The 20,709-nt window shown below is 37.6% G+C and overlaps 1 long non-coding RNA gene and 1 pseudogene across 2 annotated transcripts in view; one reads left to right on the plus strand and one right to left on the minus strand.

Annotated features, from left to right (window-relative positions):
- LOC112652584 (uncharacterized) overlaps positions 1-20,709 on the minus strand; it is a 94,971-nt gene that overhangs the window by 23,747 nt on the left and 50,515 nt on the right. Inside the window, exons 2-3 of one of the 2 annotated variants that reach the window (XR_007405303.1) lie at positions 15,988-16,134; positions 13,185-13,229 (exon numbers count right to left, since the gene is read on the minus strand). This is a non-coding gene — a long non-coding RNA (uncharacterized LOC112652584). The remainder of the gene's footprint in view (positions 1-13,184; positions 13,230-15,987; positions 16,135-20,709) is intronic. The other variant, XR_003131573.3, reaches the window with a different exon arrangement.
- LOC112652627 (U6 spliceosomal RNA) lies at positions 12,600-12,699 on the plus strand (annotated as a pseudogene).

Here is a 20,709-nt window from a genome sequence, read left to right on the forward strand (position 1 = left end):
TAAATGAGAATAATTATTCATCTACCTTAAAAAGGACTTCTAACTGAAAACTAGAATGTGATGTCTATCTGAAATATAATAATTTGATGAAAAAAACTTTTTTTCCATAGAAAGAATGTATTCAGCATCTATATTTATAAGCCCAGTGCCCAAAAAAGGAGTATAGTGACTCTCAAGTTGCTAAAATTCCAGCTGGGATTTCCAAATCTAATTTTCCTTCTTACTCATATGGATTTTTTTTTTTTTTTTTTTAGATCCAGTGGTTGTTTCTTGAATTTTACAGTTGAAAGTAATTTGTGGCATGGCTTTTAAAAGTGTGTCTATGCACACACATGTCTGATATTCTCTGTGGTTTGGAAATATGAGGGATTTTTGCTTTTCTAAAATTAAAATAACAACTTAGCAGGACTGAAATATCCTCATTCCCCTCTTTAGATCATAAAACAAGACTACTGCATAATCATTCTACCAAGAAGCTCTTGGAAATTATTGCTAATAAAGGAACTCTTGTTGGTTTTAGTATTACTTTACCACAGAATGCTCGTCTTTTCACTTTGAATTTAAATTCTAGAATCGCTTGGTTGTATTTTACAGATCTTTCACTGTTTTCCTCCTCAAAAGGGCGTCCATATGCATATTAAGTGATCATGGAATAGGAATGAATCTACCATTCATTTTTAAATGTATATAATTTCAGAGGATTCATGGGAGTATGAAAGAGTTAGTGGTAGTATTGGCAAATGAGAGAAGCATTTCAGTTTTAGTAATGAATTGCTTTTTGATGTTTATTGCTTTCTGTGTCATAAAAGAAATGCTCGTAAAAAAGGAAACAGTACAAAAGAGAAAAGTATTTTTTTAAAAATTGATGAAAATTTCCAGAAATCATGGAAAGATGAGCTAATGCATCTTTTATTCAATTTCTGGTTGTGCATATTACCAACGCTTCTCCATCCCTCCATTAATGCAGACTGAGAATTACACTATCTTATATGTTACATTCAAAATATTTAATGGCTCCAGTAAGCTTTTTACTTATAGTACTAGCTAGCATTTCTCAAGTTTTTACTATGTATCAGACACTATTCAAAGTAACTAACAACGATTATCTCACTTAATGCTCACAGTCCTATCAAGAAGTTACTATTATTATTTCTGGTATATGGATGTGGAATTTGAGATACAGACTAAGTAACTTGTCCAGGGGCAGATAGGTAGTTGGTGGTGAAGCAAGGCTGAGAACCCAGGCATTCTGACTCCACAGAGACCATATACACTTCACTGTGGATTGTTTTGCGCCTCTCAAAAAGAGTTCTGCTGAAAAATTAGTTGAAACACTCTTATTCTTGAGAGTGTTTAAAAGTTGATCATTTGGGGTTCAACTTTATTCCTCTGAGTTGATATCATGCCATCCAATAGTAGTATCTATCAAATACTAATCTTTTTCTGGCCTTTTCTAGGATAGCAATTGTTTGTTTTCTAATATGTGTCTCCTAGGATTTGTCCCTGCCCAATTAAAGATGACAGTAGTACAAAACCCACTTGAAATTCATAGCTTATATTAATACATACACTCTTGGAACTCAATCTCTGACCATTATTGTTGGGAGAGGTCCCAGACATCTGACTCAAATCCCAGGCACAGCTGATTAGACCAGAGGTAGTCAAATAATAGGTGAAACCACAGGTCACAAGCCATCCTGACAGAAAAAAGCTCAAAGAGGTATAAAGGAAACTAAATGGACCAAATAAATTTCATTTCATACATTTGAATTAGAGACACAGGTACATTTAGTATAAAAAGTGGGAAAGCTATTGAATTAGCACCAGATATTTTCAATTTTTTTTTTTTTTTGCTCTGGTAACCCTAAAACAATTTTGCCAGACTTTGTATTCTATATTCCATTTTAAGTTGAAGTGTACGATTTTTATCATAAATGTAAACAGATGAAAATATTTTTTTGCATTTGTAAATATTAAGGTTTTAAAATAAAAATGATGTGTCCTTTAAACGAAATAGAATCCTTAGACTTGAGCAAGAAGGACCCTGCATATCATGAAAGTATAATATATAAATACATTAAAAAAAAACACCTATGGTCCTCTGTTGCTCAGGATCTGGCACTGAACATTCACACAGAATGACACAGAGCTCTTAACATCTGTTCTCAGTACCAACACTGTCACGGCGTAGAGAACTGCTTTTGCACATCTTGTGGCCTCGCACTCCAGACAGAGACTGCCTCTCAGTGTCATGAAGGCTTGTAGGGTGGGCTGTTACCGATGTCTGAGTCAGACATTGCTTTGGAGAGGAGGGTGGATTTGTGTAGACAAAGTGCTTAAGTAAGAGAAGGCCAGATTAATTAACTCATCAAATCCCTATGCCAGATGGCATGAATGCAACATATTCTTGCAATAACAAAGTGATATTTCCTATAGGGTCAAATGCCCATTTTCTTCCCTCTCTTTGATTTCTAATTAAAGTAGTATTCACAAGAGTTGCGCTTGTGTAGCTGAGGATGATTTATCAACAATAAACGATATTTATATTACCTTTTTATTTGCCTATAGGGATAGCTAGACCATTTTTGTTTTCCACGGGCAACTAGATGGAAGTCAAACCAAAGAATTGCAAATAATCTTTCTATAAGTGTATGTAAACTGAAATAAATTTTAAAGCTTTTATTTATTTATTGGAGAGAGAGCATGAGAGACAGAGTGGGGAAGGACAGAGGGAGAGGGAGCAGCAGACTCCCCGCTGAGCAAGGAGCCCAACATGGGGCTTGATCCCGGGACCCCTGGGACCATGATCTGAGCTGAGGGCAGATGCTTAACCCACTGAGCCACCCAGGTGCCCCTGAATTAAAAATCAATTTTTATTACTGTATCTGTAAGACTTTATATGTCAAAGACACTTTTTTGTACTGAATTTTATTACTATTATTAACATACAAATTATGAAAACACATTAAAGTGTTGCTAAAATGTTAAATACAAAAATATATCTCTTAATGAGATAGCTGAGGTTTTAATTAGTTCATGTATCCATGGATACATATTACTTATTGCTGGAAGGGGGTTTTAACATCAGTTCTATCCTACACATTCATTTTTTTGAGATACCACTTCTGAGAAAGCTTCTCTACAAAAATCAGTAGAAGGAATGGAAGGAGATTTCGATTCTCTATCAATAATATCTGGTCTCAATTTTGTCGAAAAGAAAAGATTCTAATTTAATACCTTCGTTGCACTGCCACTGCCCTGATCTAGGCACTATCCCTTCTTGCTGGGTTATTATAACCATCTCTTAACTGCTGGTGTCTCTGCTTCCAATCTTGCCTCCTGTTGATTTATCCCACATCATTCTCATCAACACCACACTATACCACATGGTATTTCAACAGCAACAAAGTCTGTTAAAAGGAAAGGCAAATCATCATCACTCCTCTGCTTAAAAATACTTTGGCTCTCCATGTCACCTGGAATAAAACCAAAAAAGCTTACCACAACCTCTGAAGTTCTGCAGGATCTGGTCTCCTTTTTCCTCCCTGACCTCATCACCCAGCTCTTTGGTTGTGCCTCCCTGCACCATATGTCACGTGTGCCCCCACCTCCCACCTCCCACCTCCCACCACCCAACTCTGAGAGCACTGGTCTTCTCTCTGCCTGGAGAAATCTCTCTCTTCAACATTGCCAGTGACCTTCCTTCTTACAAGACCTTACACCTTCTATATGATGCTCACCTTTCGAAACTTCCCTCTATCCAGCCTTAGTCCCTCCATAAATTATTTCCCTATTTCATTTTTTTTTCTCTAAGGGCGATCACAGTCTAATGTGCTAGAGGTTTTATTTTTTTATTTTATTTTTTTTAAATTTTTATTTATTTATGATAGTCACAGAGAGAGAGAGAGAGGCAGAGACACAGGCAGAGGGAGAAGCAGGCTCCATGCACCGGGAGCCTGATGTGGGATTCGATCCCGGGTCTCCAGGATCGCGCCCTGGGCCAAAGGCAGGCGCCAAACCGCTGCGCCACCCAGGGATCCCATGTGCTAGAGGTTTTATATATAAATGTATTTACAATTACTCTACCCACCACAAGGTAAATCTTATGAAGGTAGAGATTTTGGCAGGTGTCATGAAAGAGATGATCTCTCAGCATCTGAAATATGGTATGTGCTCAGTAAATACTTTTCGAGAGATTGCATTAGTTTTATGTGCTGTGTAACAAATTGCCACAAATGAAGCAGCTTAAAGCCACGTGCATTTATCATCTCACAGTTTTCCTTGGGTCAGGAGTCCGACATGGCTTACGTCTCTGCTCAGGGTCTCATAATGCTGCTATAATCCCATTAGATGTCAGCTGGGCCACATTATTCCCTGAAATATATGATTCTCTTCCAAGGTGTTTGGTTGTGTTTTTTTTTTAATATTTCATTTATTTATTCATGAGAGACACAGAGAGAGAGATAGAAAGAGAGAGAGAGAGATGCAGAGACACAGGCAGAGGGAGAAGCAGGCTCCATGCAGGGAGCCCGATGTGGGACTTGAGCCCAGGACTCCAGGATCACGCCCTGGGCCAAAGGCAGGCGTGAAACTGCTGAGCCACCCAGGGATCCCTGGTGTTTGGGTATTGTTTTTGGTTTTGGGTTTTTTGGGTTTTTTTTTGGGGGGGGGGGCAGGATTCAGTTCATGCAGCTTTAAAACTTGGCTGCTGGCTTTAGCCAGGGACCACTCTTGGCTCCTCGTTTCATGTTGCCTTCACAAGCCCTCCCAGAAGAATCTCTTCCTTTGCTCTGTTAAATAGTCTTATACATAGTAATGTAATCTTAGGCGTGGCTACCCCATAATACCCACAGGTCCTACTCATTCTCCAGGAGGGAGGGTTATACAGAATGCTGTGTATCAGAGAGTGGGAATCTTGGGGGCCATCCTGGAATTCTGCTTACAAAAATAACTGCATTTAAAAAAAGGAAAGCTAAGCCTTATACAATGGTGTCTTGGTTTTAAAAGACTTAAAGATAACGTTCTTTTAAGTTTTCCTATTAACTGGGATGTGGAGGCTTTTACATCCTAGCAAAAGTTTCAGGGGGCATCTGGGTGGCTCAGTAAGTTCAGTATTGGACTTCAGGACAGGTCATGACCTCTGGGTCCTGGGATCAGGCCCCGAGTGGGGCTCCATGTTCAGTGGGGAGTCTGCTCCTCCTCCCTCTGCCCCTCATCCCACTCCTGCATTCTTCGTCTCAAGTAGCAAGAATAAAACCTTTTTTAAAAGGGAAAAACAAAAGCTTCCGTGTGAGTGGGAGTAAAGGAGGAGAAGGACAATTGTGAGAGAAAGGAGAACTGACTTAACATCTTGACATGATTCAAGCATATCTGTTTCAGGGACGTGTATCCCCGGGAGGCTCTGGAAACTGAATTCCCTTAACACTATCTGTGCCCCTGCACGTCTTCACGTACCCTCCAGACAGAAGTATTCTGTAGCTCAAAGCCCAATGATACAGCCTATGTGAGGACTGTCACTTACATCAAACACTAGCAGTCACCTGACATCATGGCTTGCCTCCAGCCATTTCTTGGAGCTGCTGCTACAAAACAGTAGTTGCCGAAATGAAAAGGCTTCCACAACTCCCCCCTCCCACGCCACCTTATCTGTCCCTTCGGATGCCTTGACCATTTCCTCCAAGGCATCTCAAACAGTCTCCACACTTTCATTTCATCCACCAGCATACTTTCTTCTCCTCCTTCTTCTTCTTCTTCTTCTTCTTCTTCTTCTTCTTCTTCTTCTTCTTCTTCTTCTTCTTCTTCTCTTCTTCTTCTTCTTCTTCTTCTTCTTCTTCTTCTTCTTTTTTTTTTGGCTTTAGTTTTTGTAAAAGATCCACAATTATCATTTTCATACATCTTGTCAGCCTTTAAAGGTCAAAATACATGACAGAAATAAAGACCAAGACTTAGAAACTGTATGTTGCAGAATCCACCCACCTCTGATGATGAGGGTAGCATGGTAGAGAAAGCTCATCAGCCAAATGTGTATTGTACTACTTTTCCATCGGCTGAAATTGAAGTTAGAAAGTCCTAGCTTCTCCTGGCTGAAAACTTGAATGCAGTCAAATCACAGGGGAAGCTTGAAAACATGTAAATGTGCTCAAATGAACATGTAATCAAGTCTCTTGTGTTGGAATGCTTCCGTCAGGATTTATGCACACGTGTGTGTGTGTGTGTGTGTGTGTGTGTGTGTCTGAGGAATAGGATGATACTAGTAACTGTAGAGCAAGTCAGGTTGCATGAAAGGTATTAAAATAAGTAAAAGTGTTTAGGTGGAAGCATAGTTGAGTTGACAGTGACAAGGGACATAGGAAGATACCCAGTGGGGAAACGGAGTGAGTGAAGCTGAGTCACATTGGTGGAGCAGTAAGAGGAGACCCTAAAGAAGAGCATCCAAAGCTGAGCAAGAGTCACAGTTACCTAATATATAAAATTAGTCTGGAACCTGAAAAGTTGTCCAATTCCTAAACAATAGTGCCATCTCATTCTGTATGTTGGAAATATTTCCAGTCCCCTTATTGCTACATGAATTCTTAAGATGAATCCACATTTTGAATCTAACTGGGTCAATTTCTATTTCTTCTGACAGGGATATGATTTTAGAAGTTCTTCTTTTTAAAACAGCTAAATATACTTTGTTTATACCAAAATATATGAATGTGATTACTATGTATTTTAAATTGCAAATGTCTTTTTTAAAAGATTTCATTTACTTATTTGACAGAGAAAGACAGAATGCCAAAGAGCATAAGCAGGGGGCATAGCAGCAGGAGAAGGAGAAGCAGGTTCCCTGCTGAGCAAGGAGCCCAATGCAGGACCCTGGGATCACAACCTGAGCCAAAGGCAGATGCTCAACTGCATGAGCCACCCAGGTGCCTCTAAATTATAAATGTTTTAATCTACTTCCTAAAGATATGATTTCATCTTCTAAAATGTGTGTTTATGTGTATTCTAGAAAAATGTCTGGAAAATATGCCAAAATATTATCCACAATTAATTCTGGGATTATGCAATTTTTTAATCTAAATTTTTCCTCTTTTTGCTTTGTATTTTACTTATTTATTTTTAACAACTAGTAAGTATGGCCAACTCTGCCTCAAAAACAAATCTGCGTTGTTTTGAAATTGAAAAAAAAACATTGTAAAACGCTACTCATTAAAAAAAGAAATGCACACGAACTTTTTATAAAAATATGCTTCTTAGAGAAATTATATATTTTTAAGCAAGACATTCTGACAAAATAGAATTACCCCATTAGACTATAGGCCTCTAAGAAAGGATCTCTTCTGGGTTGTTCTCTGTGCTCCCAGTGTCTAGAAAGATATTGATCATGAAGCAGGTGCTCAACCAATATTTGTTACATGGACAATACTCTTCATATAAAATAACCAAAATATTAACATACCTACTTATTATCATCATCACTGTACATCTATTATTAATTTCTAACTTCACAAGGAAGGCTAAATATAGAAAACCTCTTAGTCTGTGCCCTCATATCCCTTTCTCAAGTACACAATGTAATATAGGAAACAATCTCAAATAAATGAAATATAATTAAAAGGCTACCCATTGTTTACCCAGAAAAAATCATGAGCAAGAGCATTACAGACACTCCACTCATGATGATTAATTGCCATTTTGAAGTCCTGAGAGTTAAGGATGACCGGCCACCTCCCATGTTGATTATGTTCATCAAGCACATTCTAGTCTACTCTACTTCATAAATTAACCCTCCTTGGAAAAAAAGCTTTTTTGTTCACCTTTAGTTGGAAATTAATATGAATGATTACCTACTAGATAGCTGGTTTTCAACTCTGATTGGACATTAGAATCACAGGGGAATACACAGTGCTGATGAAGAGCTCCACCCCAAGGAAACCATAATCCTAGGGATGCAGGCTCTGGAAACTATGTGGTGGGGAGTAGTCGTTTGCAGCCAGGATGGAAAAACTTTACATTAGATTGTGAGCTTCTTAAGTTTAGGAACCATGTCTTATTTTTTTTTTTTTCATTTTTTAAAAGATTTTATTTACTTATTCATGCTAGACACAGAAAGCGAGGCAGAGACACAGGCAGAGGGAGAAGCAGGCTCCATGCAGGGAGGCTCATGTGGGATTCAATCCCAGGAGAGCCCATGGCAGATGCTCAACCACTGAGCCACCCAGGGCCCCCTTTGTTTCCTTTTTATCCCAGTTGATTACCAGTCCTTTTATGAGGCCTCTTAAAAGTCATTGTGCAATTTAAGCTCTAATAACTTTAGAAGTGTAAATGAGGGGATCCCTGGGTGGCTCAGCGGTTTAGTGCCTGCCTTCAACCCAGGGCATGATCCTGGAGTCCCGGGATCGAGTCCTACATCAGGTTCCCTGCATGGAGCCTGCTTCTCCCTCTGCCTGTGTCTCTGCCTCTTTCTCTGTCTCTCATGAATAAATAAATAAAATCTTTTTTAAAAAAGTGTAAATGATACTAATTTACAACAAGCCTCATGTGAAAGTTCTATTTCAACTTCACATATACTTATTTATTTCTAGGACTTCTGATCAACAGACCTTTTTAAAAAAAAAATTATTTGAGAGAAAGTGAGTGAGAAAGAGAAAGAGCAGGAGTAGGGGGAGGGACAGAAGAAGAGGGAGAAGCAGACTCCCCACTGAACAGGGAGCCAGATGCTGGGGCTCCATCCAGGACCCTGGGATCATGACCTGAGCTGACCTGCTCACACAGCCGCTTGACCAACTGAGCCACCCAGGTGCCCCAATCAACAGACTTTTAATTTCAGTTTATTGATTTAGTCTTTCTGAATAAAGGTGCCAAATACTGCCTGAAATTAATTAAACTATTAATTTAGCTCAATAATAAAAGTATGCATTAATTAAAGTTCATAATTAGGTAAAAATTTAAAATGTTATTCAAAATATATGTTATAATATAAAATATATAAATGTACTTATTCAAAATACAAAATCAAAAAAGTGTAGAAGGAATAAAAGTAGGGGTGCCTAGGTGGTTCATTTGGTTAAGGAACCAGCTCTTGATTTCGGATCAGGGTCCTGGGGTGGAGCCCTAGTTGGGCCCAGCAGCAAGTCTGCTTGGGATGCTCTCTCTCCCTCTCCCTCTGTCCCTCCTCCATGCTCACACACATTCTCTGTCTCTCTAAAATAAATAAATAAATCCTTAAAAAAAAAGAAAAGTAATGAGCTTTTTTCAAGTTTTCTTATTTGTAGGCTTGTAGTATTTATACATGTGCAAATATTAAAATTTATAACTACACTAAAACTTTAGGAATTTGCTGAATGGTAAGGGACCAGTACTTGTATAGTTGAATTCTGCATCAGATTGCTGACATCCACTATCTATTAAAGGTCTTGTTTCAGTCTTTTTTCTCAAGTAAAGGCACAGATGCCTTTGATTCCATGTAAAAAAAAAAAAAAAACTGGTTTAAGAAATAAAATTTATTTTCACCTAACAAGAAGTCTGGAGTTCAGTAGTTGCTGACATTGATTTAGTGTTCGACAGCATGAGGGCAGCACTAAGCTTTTCTACTGCAAGAGGGCTTCCATAACATCAGACTATACATTCAAATTCCTGGCAGAAAAGGGGGGTCAGGGTACTGCCAATGGTGAGACGAGTATTTTTGTCAGAAAAAAAATATTATATTTTTCCCTGAATTCCCCCAGTGGATTTCCACTTATGTTTTATTAGCTAAAGACAATTATAACATACTTCCACCTTCTAGTTATGTGGGTTACTGGGATATTGAGTATTTAATTTTTCCATCTCCTGTTTTGTTGGCAGGCAATAGAGGAGCATTGGGCACGGGTTAGCTAGCCAAAAATTCCTGTCATCCCTCATCTTGTTATGTATTTCTCACCTTCTTTCTTCTATTCTATCTATTGGGTGTGAAGTCAACTGCTTCTAAAGCTAAGGTATTTAGACAATATTCTTTTTCTTCTAAAAAAGTTAAAAAAAAAAAAAGAATCAAAATTCTTCTTTTAAGATACTCTTTCCCAATGGTAAATGTTGCAGTCACAAATTTGCTTTTTCAATAAAGGGGAAAAAATATTCTCTTTATTTTTTAATTTTTTTATTAAATAGATTTTATTTATTTATTCATGAGAGAGACACACAGAGAGAGGCAGAGACACAGGCAGAGGGAGAAGCAGGCTTCATGCAGGTAGCCTGACGTGGGACTCTATCCTGGGTCTCCAGGATCACACCCTGGGCTGAAGGCGGCGCTAAACCACTGAGCCACCCAGGCTGCCCAATTTATTCTCTTTAAATGGTGGAACAAATATGGTTAAAAAAAAAAAAAAGTCGTTAATGAAACTAGCTGGGTATCTATCTGCAAAGTGCCATCAGTGAGAAGCATACAACAGGAAAATGATAAGTTCTACTTGATGTCTTGTTGAGACATTTCATTTTTCTTTAGTTTAAACTACATCATAGGCTATTGTACTTTTATTTAAAAAAAGTTCTTCTTTTAAAGTCTCATTGAATGCTTTACTTTGACCTTGACCTCATTCTTTGGTGTCTGCTTTTTAAACTTTATATTTTACTGTTTCCTCCTGAATGGGATTTCAGACACAATCCTAAATTTTAGTTGTCAGGCTTTTTCTTTTTTCTTTTTTTCTGGCAAGACTATGGTTCTTACCCTCATCCATTAATCATCGTACGGAATTGAATGTTGTTGTTTTTTTTTTTTTTTTCTTTCTTATAGTCCTGTTTCTAAAGAAAGGCATTCCAGAATGTACCAGTTTATAAATACATTTTCTAAAAAGCAACAAAAAATTAAAGAAAAAAACAAATTCTTAAACATATAGAGCATTTTCTATTAGAAAAAAAAGTTTAGGTTATTGGTATAGTTATATATATATATATATATATATATATATATTCAGATAAGAATCAGCTGTATTCATTAAATTTATCATTTTTAATAGGATTAAAACATGTTACAAGATACTTTCAGTAGTTTAAGTCACTGTTATTGTATATAATAAGTATTGATAAGTAGAAGTAGAAAAGAGAGACTCCCAAATTCAGAACCTACTAAAACTTGCAGAGTTTGGATGCCTAGGAAGCACTGATGCCAAAGAAATATGTTTGTGGCTCTAAGAAAGGAATTCCTAACTGCATTTGCTTGAGTTAAACACAAATTAATCAGAATTCTTATATTGCATATCTCGTTAATTGTGGGGCCTAATTGTATTCTTATGGTATAACTGGGATTTTACTGACTGTAGATGTATTCAATCATCTGTTCATTCAACAAATATTTACTGGACACTATCTGATGATGTGCTTGAAACTCTGTTGAGTACTGGGATACTGGATTCTGGGTACATCACTGAACCAGACAGAGGGGTCTCTGTTACCACGGCATATATAGATTCATGAGAAAAACAACAGACAAAAGATAATGTATAAGTAAGCACCCAGAGACAGACTGAATTATAAATTGTAATAAGTAAGCATGATGGAGAACAAGACCCTACTGTTGACTGAATAACAAGTTAAAATCCTTTCAGGTCGGAATGTTTATAAAGAGATTTGACCAACAGGAAGTATAAAGTGATGCAAATGGCAGGAGGAGAGATTATTCCTGGCAGATGGAACAGGGCACTAGAGGTTCCAGAAGTATAAATGGGATCTGTGCCTTTAGGAAGCAAAGGGAAGGGCATCTGGATGGCCCAATTGGTGAAATGTCCAACTCTTGGTTTTGTTCCCATCATGATCTCAGGGTAGTGATTTCAGGGTCATGGGATCGAGCCCTGTATCTGGCTCCACACTCAGCGTGTAATCTGCTTAAGATTCTCTCTCCCTCTTCCTCTCCCTGTCTCCTCCCACCATGCTTTCTCTCTCTCTCTCTCTCTCAAATAAATTAATCTTAAAAGAAGAAGAAGAAGAAGAAGAAGAAGAAGAAGAAGAAGAAGAAGAAGAAGAAGAAGAAGAAGAAGCAGAGGGAAGGCTAGTGTGTCTGGAGCATTTTGAGCAAAAAGAATATGTATATATGACATGAGGTTAAAGAAAAAGGCTGCGGGTCAGATCATGTAAATCCATACCAAGTCATTCTAAGGATTTGAAATTTTGTCCCACATAGCATTTGACATTTCTTCCCACAAGGAAGGTATTGAAGAACTTTGAACAAGGTAGGCAATATGATCAGGTTTTATATTTTTTAAAAGGTTGTATGGAAAATGTATTGGTGGGAAATAAGACAAATCTGAAAAGGAATTTCTCACAAGAACTTTGCAAATGTTACATATTCTTCTTTATTGGGAATAGGGAAATCAGTAGAAATTACTGCAGCTATCTAGGGGGAAAAGTGAGAGCTGCTTGGACTGGGGTGGTAGCCATGTTAGTGCAGAGGAATGGATGGGAATTTCAAACACAGAGAACAGGACCTATTGAAAGAGTGGAAGTGAATATGAGGAAAAAGCAGGAATGACAGTTGATTCCCAAGATCTGGCTTGAGGAGAAGATCAGGAAAGAGTGATCTTTCCAGAAGCTCTGGAAAGAGAGGTCAAGAATTTAGTTTTGGGAACTAACACACTTGATCCATGCAGCCTCTTGCAGCTTATTTATCAAAACTGGAATAATGCAAAGATTAGCATGACCCCTTCACAAGGGTGGTGCACACTTTGTGAAGTATTGCATAATTAAAAAAAAAAAAACCCTCACATTAGTGGAAGGAAAAGTATAAAGGAAAAACAAACTAAATAAAGAGCGTTACTAAGAAAGAATAAAGGAGTAACATCAAGTATATTACTTTATACACTAAACACAAATTAATTCAAGTCTCTTACAGAAAGACAAGATGTCAAATTTGGTTTTAGAAAAAAAAGGTTATCTGTTATATACAACAACCATACTTAATGATATGATTGAGCCCTGTGATAGAGTTAGAAAATACAGGGATGATCAAAAAGATGTTAAGAAATTCGAATAAAAAAATCAGAAATGGCAAATACCAGTCCAGGTGAAATATAAGGATAAGAAAATAGGACAGAGAGACAATATGTTAGAATACAAAGCATAATCATGAAAGAAATACAGCAAACATAGGCCTATGCATCCAATAACGTGGCAACTACACTCCTATAAAATATACTATTAGTAATATCTATCAAGAGAATATCATGAAATACCTTTGGGAGGGGAGATTTTAATATCTCTTTCAGCATCTATCATATCTGGAAGATAGAAAAAAGGAATGCCAATTAGTAATACATAACTCTATCAAAAATTTTCAAATTCTGTGTGTTAAGATTCAGCTGTCTGGGGGCAGCCGGGGTGGCTCAGTGGTTTAGAGCCGCCTTCAGCCCAGGGCATGATCCTGGAGATCCGGGATCAAGTCCCACATCGGGCTCCCTGCATGGAGCCTGCTTCTCCCTCCACCTGTGTCTCTGCCTCTCTCTCTCTCTCAGTCTCCCATGAATAAATAAAAAAAATCTTATTAAAAAAAAAAGAGAGATTCAGCTGTCTGGGTAGGCAGTTCAGGACTGAGAATAGCGCCTTTGTGACTCTGCTTCTACATAGAGTGCTTCTCCATGGCCACATAGGCATTTAACTAATAGGTGATGATTCTTTTAACGTCTCAGACTTTCAAAAATTAGAGGCTGGCATTTGTCTGACCATTGCTTGTTTTAGTTCCATTACAGTGGGACAAAAGTTTTAGGACATTAAGACAAGAGATCATTTAAAAGGTTTTTTTCTACTCCTTTATTATCAAGTCAAGAAAATCCTAAGCAATAAGCAGATAGTACATGCAGTCTTTACAGTCCTCTGGCAAAGGTGACATTTCTTCAAAGTCCCTGGACACTTAACCTCACCTCGCTTATTTGGTCTTTGGGCAAACACATAAAACAGCTTTGCTTACAGCCCACAGACAGGCTTGCAAGCAATTACCTAGCAATGACTTGAATGTGGTAATACGTTCCAACTTGTTTTATTACCTTCCCTGGGGCAGAAACCAAGACCCCAAGTGACATCCAATTATAATTCTTAATTCATTTGAGGCATGTTGAATGCTGACACCAAATCACAACATCCTTAACCTCACTTGGGTGCCAAAAGACAAGATTTTCTTCTATTCTCTAAAATAAACTTCAAGTAGCAAATATACATAATTGGCTAGACAAAGAGGGATTTCTCACAGGAATTTGCAATATGTGTAATTTATCTTCTCTCCTTGTTACAGTATGTATAATTTATCTTGTGGGAAATGAATGGGAAAAGGGCACAGGGGTCTTTTTGCAACTTGGTTATTAGTCACAATTTATTAATACCATATTCTTCCCAAGAGAGATGAGTAATGCCATAGCCCCATGATATCAGAGGCTAAGGAGGGGCTCCCATAACACGGCATACTGCAGGTAGAGTAAGATGAGGATACTGGCCATGGAAGAAAGGGAAAGACACTGATTAAAAGTAATTCTAGATTTTTCTGAGAAGGCTCAGAATAAGGATCACGTTTTGGAAGATAAATTAATTCAATTTAAAACAAATGAAATGTTTTTCCCAAATGTGAATATCCATCAAGTAGCTGGAAGTATAAGAGATGTCTAGAAGACAGATTAACAGGGAGAGTTGTTATTTGGGTTTAATTCACACAGAGGCAATGATGTTTATGGGTATTAACTGAGTACCTTTTTAGAAAATATTTTCTTTTTGTTTTTTAAGATTTATTAATTTGAGAGAGAGAGAGAGAAAACTCTTGAGTGAGAGAAAGGGCAGAGGGAGAGAACCTTCAAGCATATTCCCCCCTGAGTGTGGAGCTCAACACAGGGCTGGATTCCAGGACCTATGAGATCATGACCTGAGCCGAAACCAAGAGTTGGATGCTTAACCGACTTGAGCCACCCAGGTGCCCCTAGAAAACATTTGCCAACTTCAGTCTTTTGATTCCAACTAGTTGCCATTTTCAGTCTATCACTCTGTGTCTTTAGAAGAGTGCAGAAGGGGAGGTGGGTGGAGGTTGGGGTAACTGAGTGATGGGCATTAAGGAAGGCACGTGATTAGCTGAGCCCTGGGTGCTATCCTATATGTGGGTAAATTGAATTTAAACAAGTAAATAAAAAAGAAGAGTTAGAGAAATTAGAACAATGATGCCCTCTGCTAGAGGAGGACGTTTGTCAATGGAGCCACAGAGTGAGCCAATGAAGGCAGCAAAAGCCAGTGGAAGCAGACACTTGCTTATTCAGCTAGACTCCAGTTATGCTTCCTTCCTCTTACTGGTGGTTCCTGAGCTCCCTCAGGGGTTACATAACCTGCAGCTGTATGACTCACTTGCCCACTGCCTTGACTGCCTTGTTCTGTTCACCACTCTAAGCAGTAAAAGCGCTTTAATTTACTGATTGCCTGCCCCCCTCATCCCATAAAAATTCTTTGGAAGACCTGTATAAATCCCTCTTGTGGACCTTGCATCACTATAGCCACTCCCAATCCCACTTCACAGTAAGAATAATACCTGACCCCAGGGGCCCTAGGCCATCCCTCGGTTTTAATGCTTGTAATACTAACTGCCAATTATTAAGAATTTCCTATGCTAAATATAGTGCTGATCCCTTTAAGTGTTCAACTCTTGACCCTCCAATATGCCTATGACATTTATGTTGTAATTATTATTTTACCGTCAAAGGAACTAAGATCAGAAAAAAAACAGGATGACGTAGGTAAGGTCAGTGACTCGGTTATTTAGTGCAGGAGCTACACGTCAACCTCAGGTCTGCCTAACAGCAAAGCCCAGGTTTTTCTATAGCATCCGGTACCTGGTGTAAACGCTCTATCCTCAGTGAGTCCTTGATAGTCGTACCTAGAACAACACCTGCCCCCAGTCACATCTTGTTCTTGCCCTGCCTTGTTTTCCTTCATACTGATCACTGACGAGTTGATTTGTTTATCGTCTGTCTCCATGACTAGAATTTAAGCTCCCAGAGAGGAGGGACTCACCATTTTTGTTTGTTGCTGCCTTCTCCCACGTGTGAGGCAAAGCCTGGCAATAGTTGTATTTCAATAAATAGTTTTCTAACATATAAATGTATAATTCCAGAACTGTTGTTATTTCAGTTCCTAAGTACACATCCCTCAGTATTTTCCCTGTGAGGATGAAGACAAAGTTATATAAAAAAATGAAGAAAAGATACCAGAGGCAAACAGCAGGATTAACTAATGTTTTTTGACATTAAGCATACATCCACACATTGCGGTATTCCAGCCCCATCTTGCTGACTGGTTTCCTAGTTGATTTACAGTGCTATAGCCAACATTTCCCAAATCTCAGTGGCTCACACGAGGAAGCATTTATTTCCTGCTCACTTGACATGAAGGCTGCAGGTTGGCTGCAGCTCTGCCGGGCTTGACTTAGCTCTATGTATCTTCACATTCTTGGTCCCAAGCTAAAGGACGGCCACCACCTGGGTCACGCTGTTCCCCTAACAGAAAGCAGATGCTCAAAGAGGGACATGGGCTATCCACAGAAGCACATTCAATATTATGTCTATTCATATTCCATTAACCAAAGCCAGTGACGTGATCAAATCAATGTCAATGGGGAAAAACAATGCATATAGGAATCCAGGGCAAGATCAGAGAGTGAGTAATGCCATATAATACATAGGTATTATATTTCTAGATCTCTATATCTAAGATCTTTTCCATTACTGATTACACCAATTTATAAATGACTCCTTATATTTTTTATCAAGTTTTTTCTTCCCTAAGTACACATCACTTGTTTCTACTGAATGTTCTCCAGATTTTAATTATTCTTTTCTTCCCCAATTTGTGTGAACTGTGACTCTTAATATGAATTTCTAAGTTACTAATTTTCAAATTTGGTCTCACTCATAAATTTAATCTTATTTAGTCAAATATGAATGAAGTACATGAAAACCAAGGTCACTGGAAAGACTTTTTTCTTTTTGAACACAGAAATCTCATGAGATGATTTTTCAATAACAAAATCAATAGAGTATTTGATTCTTCAGCTGTAAAATACCCAACCTGCTTCATCAGAGAAAATACAATCTTAGTTTTAAAGACTTCCCTAAGTATCATGACAATTTTGCTGTTCTTGGAACTTTATCAATATTTCATTATGATATTCTTCTCTGTAGGAGAACCTAAGAAAAATATTCTATTAATCATGGAGATATTAAAACTATCTGTCACTTGTAGCATGCATATGTAATAAAGTAATCAGATAAAATTGATATCAGAGACAAATGGTCCACATTAAAAATGTCTGCTCGAAGTTTTAAAATTGCTCCTTTTATGATGATCTCAATAACTAAACCTTTCAATCTGCAAATGAAGATAAATGCTAAGATAATTTTTTAGACCCTGAATTGTAAAACAGAATAAAAAGAGGCCTAAAGTGACTAACGGTGTAAGAGCTAAAAAAAATGCTTCCAAACTTTTCAAGACAAATTATCTTTAACCTACTGGCTATTTTCTTGGACATTTACTTTAAATTCTCCATAACTTTATTTAAAAAAAAAAAAAGACTGTTAAATCTGTTAAAGAAACTAATAGAACCATGAATGCATGAAGCATGTGAACTTATTTTTTAATATATATATATATACATATATAAATCATATATATATATATGAGTTTCAGTTTAAAATTGTGTATCTAGGGGTGCCTGGGTGGCTCAGGTGGTTAAGTGTCTATTTTTGGCTCAAGTTATAGGGATCAAGCCCCATGCTGGGCTCCTTGCTCAATGGGAAGCCTGCTTCTCTCTCTTCCTCTGCCTTCCCCCTGTTCATGCTCGCTCTCTTTCTCTCTCAAACAAAAAATCTTCAAAAATTTTTAAAAATAAAATTGTAAATCTAAATAGTTGGAATAGAAACAGTATATCCTATATGCCCTAGAGGATAATCTATTTTTTTAAAAATGAGTTGGAATTAGGTCAATGAAAATGCTACATGACAAAGATTGTTATCGGGTTCCCAATATCACTTTTCCCAACTTCCTCACCAGTGGAATCCTGATTTGGTTCAGAAAGACAAAGTTTCTGCTTTAAAAATCTCACTTTCACAGACTTCAGACTTCCCGAGAACATTTAACCTAGTTCTGACCATGAAATTTAAGCAAAAACCTATTGGGAGAGACCCCTAGTAAAGTAATTGTCACTCAGTGCCCGTAAATGTGCCTGAGAACATTAGGTGGAAAATCACCCAATAACATTAGCTGAGCAGAAAGACAGGAAGGAGCTCAGATCATGAAGACTTAGTGAAGTCACTGAATCAGCCTTGAGCTACCTCCTCCTGGACTTTTCATTAAAAAATAAAATACCTCTCTTTAGTTAAACCAATTTAATTGGGTTTCTGTTAGATGCAGCTGTCCCAATGACTCAAAATCTCTCTGTCATTCATATGTTCACTAGTTAATAAAAACCCTGAAAAGTCCCATGATAAGGAAATCTATTTAACTTTCTTTAACAGGGAATTTCTCAAACTTATTCATCAGCAGATGACTGATAATTTTCCCATGAACTAGCATCCTAATGTCCACACCTTAGTAAACATTTAACCAGAAGTCTCAAAAGGCATAGGAATTTAACATTCTGTAATTACTGTAATTAAAAAGTCTAGAAGGCTATATATTTCCATAGCTACAATTGCCCTCAATGCCATCAGGAAGAGTTTTTACAGTGACAGTTACTGACATAAGCCATTACTTAAAGAGCATCCTCGGGGTGCCTGTGTGGCTCAGTCAGTAAAATGTTTGCCTTTGGCTCAGGTCACAGGATGAAGCCCTACATTGGGCTCTCTGCTCAGCGGGGAGTCTGCTTCTCCCTCTCCTTTTGTCCATGCCCCCTGCTCATGCTTGCACTCTCTCTCTCAAATAAATAAAACCTTAAACAAAAACAAACAAACAAAAAAACCCTAAGTCTCCATGGGTATTGAGTGTGCCCATGACCTTTAGAGGGCTTAGGAAGAAAAAAATCTCTGAAAACTATTTTTTCTCTTTATTCTGACTTGTCCAGGCCTGACTGTTGAAACTTAAGGCAGATAATGATCTATCAAATTCCTAAAGAAACATAGGCAAGAGAAGCTTACATAACCTTTCTTTGGATTTAGATGTATGATCCCCAGCTTCTAGTATTATGAGCACTTGATCAGCATTTTCTCACTGGTATTTGAGATCCCTTTCTTTTTCCTCTATGTTGCAATCAGTGGAGAAAAGTTAAACTTTCTCTCATGTGTATGAAGGCATTTATGTCAATCTATTAGCCATGATTATGCCAAACTAATAGACAAAGTTACTGAATTTGTGAAAATGCTTTGTCCATGCTAATGTTTTTCAAATAAGCTTCTGCATCTAATAATTAATTTTATCATTGCCATAGATAACATATTCCCTACTTTCATAGCTCTATGTTAAACACAGATAACTCTCAAAGGAGGTAAGTGCTTTGACTCTCTTCCTATATTCTAAATGAAGAGGAAGCACATAAAGAAAATAATTGAGGAAAATGTTTTATCATCTGTGTTTAGAACTACATGGTAAATTTCTAGTTTTTTTTTTTTTTTATAACTTCATGTTGCTTCATTACTAGTTTTCTAAAAGAAAGATTATGTTTAAGCCATCAGTCAGTCTTGAGTGCATTTACATTCTGACATGGAACTAGACTGGTCATAGGGCAATTATCAGGGTAGGGCTGAGCATAGTATAAATGCTTCTTAATCAGTTTTGTTTTTAAGCCATACCAGATTGCAATCAAAAAGAATGTAAGGCCTAAAAGGGTAAAAACCAAACTGCAAGTACAAGTCATTTCCTATAATGGGTCTAGTTTCTCTAGCAATGGAAGATAGGGCCAATTGTTATAGCAACAGGAAACTGCACGAATGCCTCATCAGGGATGCAGTAGAGTGCTCTTGGTACACACAGCAGTATCCTTGATGTGGAGCTTCAATAATCAATAATATGGACCTGGAATAGCAGCAGAATCTTTAGTGGGCACGGTAAGCAAAGCTGCTCCTTTGGAGTTAAGAAAAAAGAGGATCTATCACAAACATTAGTGGAAATAAAGGAGAAAAGTAGAAAAAAGATGCATAGATCATTCAAGCTAATCCATTTGAGTACATGTGAGGAACCTGAAGGGGGTTAGAGTTCTCAGAAGAATATGGATTTGTAAACTCATTTGTACCCTAACACCACGATAGTGCAGACAAAAAGAAAGTTAATAATACCAGAAAAAAGAAGCAACAGTATATCCAAAAATAATGGCTAAAATAAAATTTTGGTAGCCTATGATTTTATGGAATAAGATTATATGAGGCTATGATGAGATAAATTGCCTAAAGGAGTTGAGTAGACAACAGAAAAATAATTATAGGATAAAAGAGAAGAGGCAATCTTATGTATAGTAAAGCTGTGAGTGGGGGTGGAATAGAAGAAAACATGAACCCATTAAGGGTTTTCTATCACTAGAAAAGCTAAGATCAAGTGATCAAAAGCACGTATATGTCTATAAAATACTCTTTTTTGAATTAGCTCTATACCAACACTACAGGGTATAAATAAATGACAGGTACCCTCACCTCTCATCTTGTAGGTGATAGCAGTGGCTGGCTAGAGGGCCCCCAGGAGCACACAGACAAGACATGGTAAAGTAGGGCAGATTACAAAGAAGGAGTAAAAATAGAAAATAAAATCTTATCA

This window comes from Canis lupus, chromosome 23 (assembly GCF_003254725.2).
Source record: "Canis lupus dingo isolate Sandy chromosome 23, ASM325472v2, whole genome shotgun sequence".
Lineage (NCBI taxonomy): Eukaryota > Metazoa > Chordata > Mammalia > Carnivora > Canidae > Canis > Canis lupus.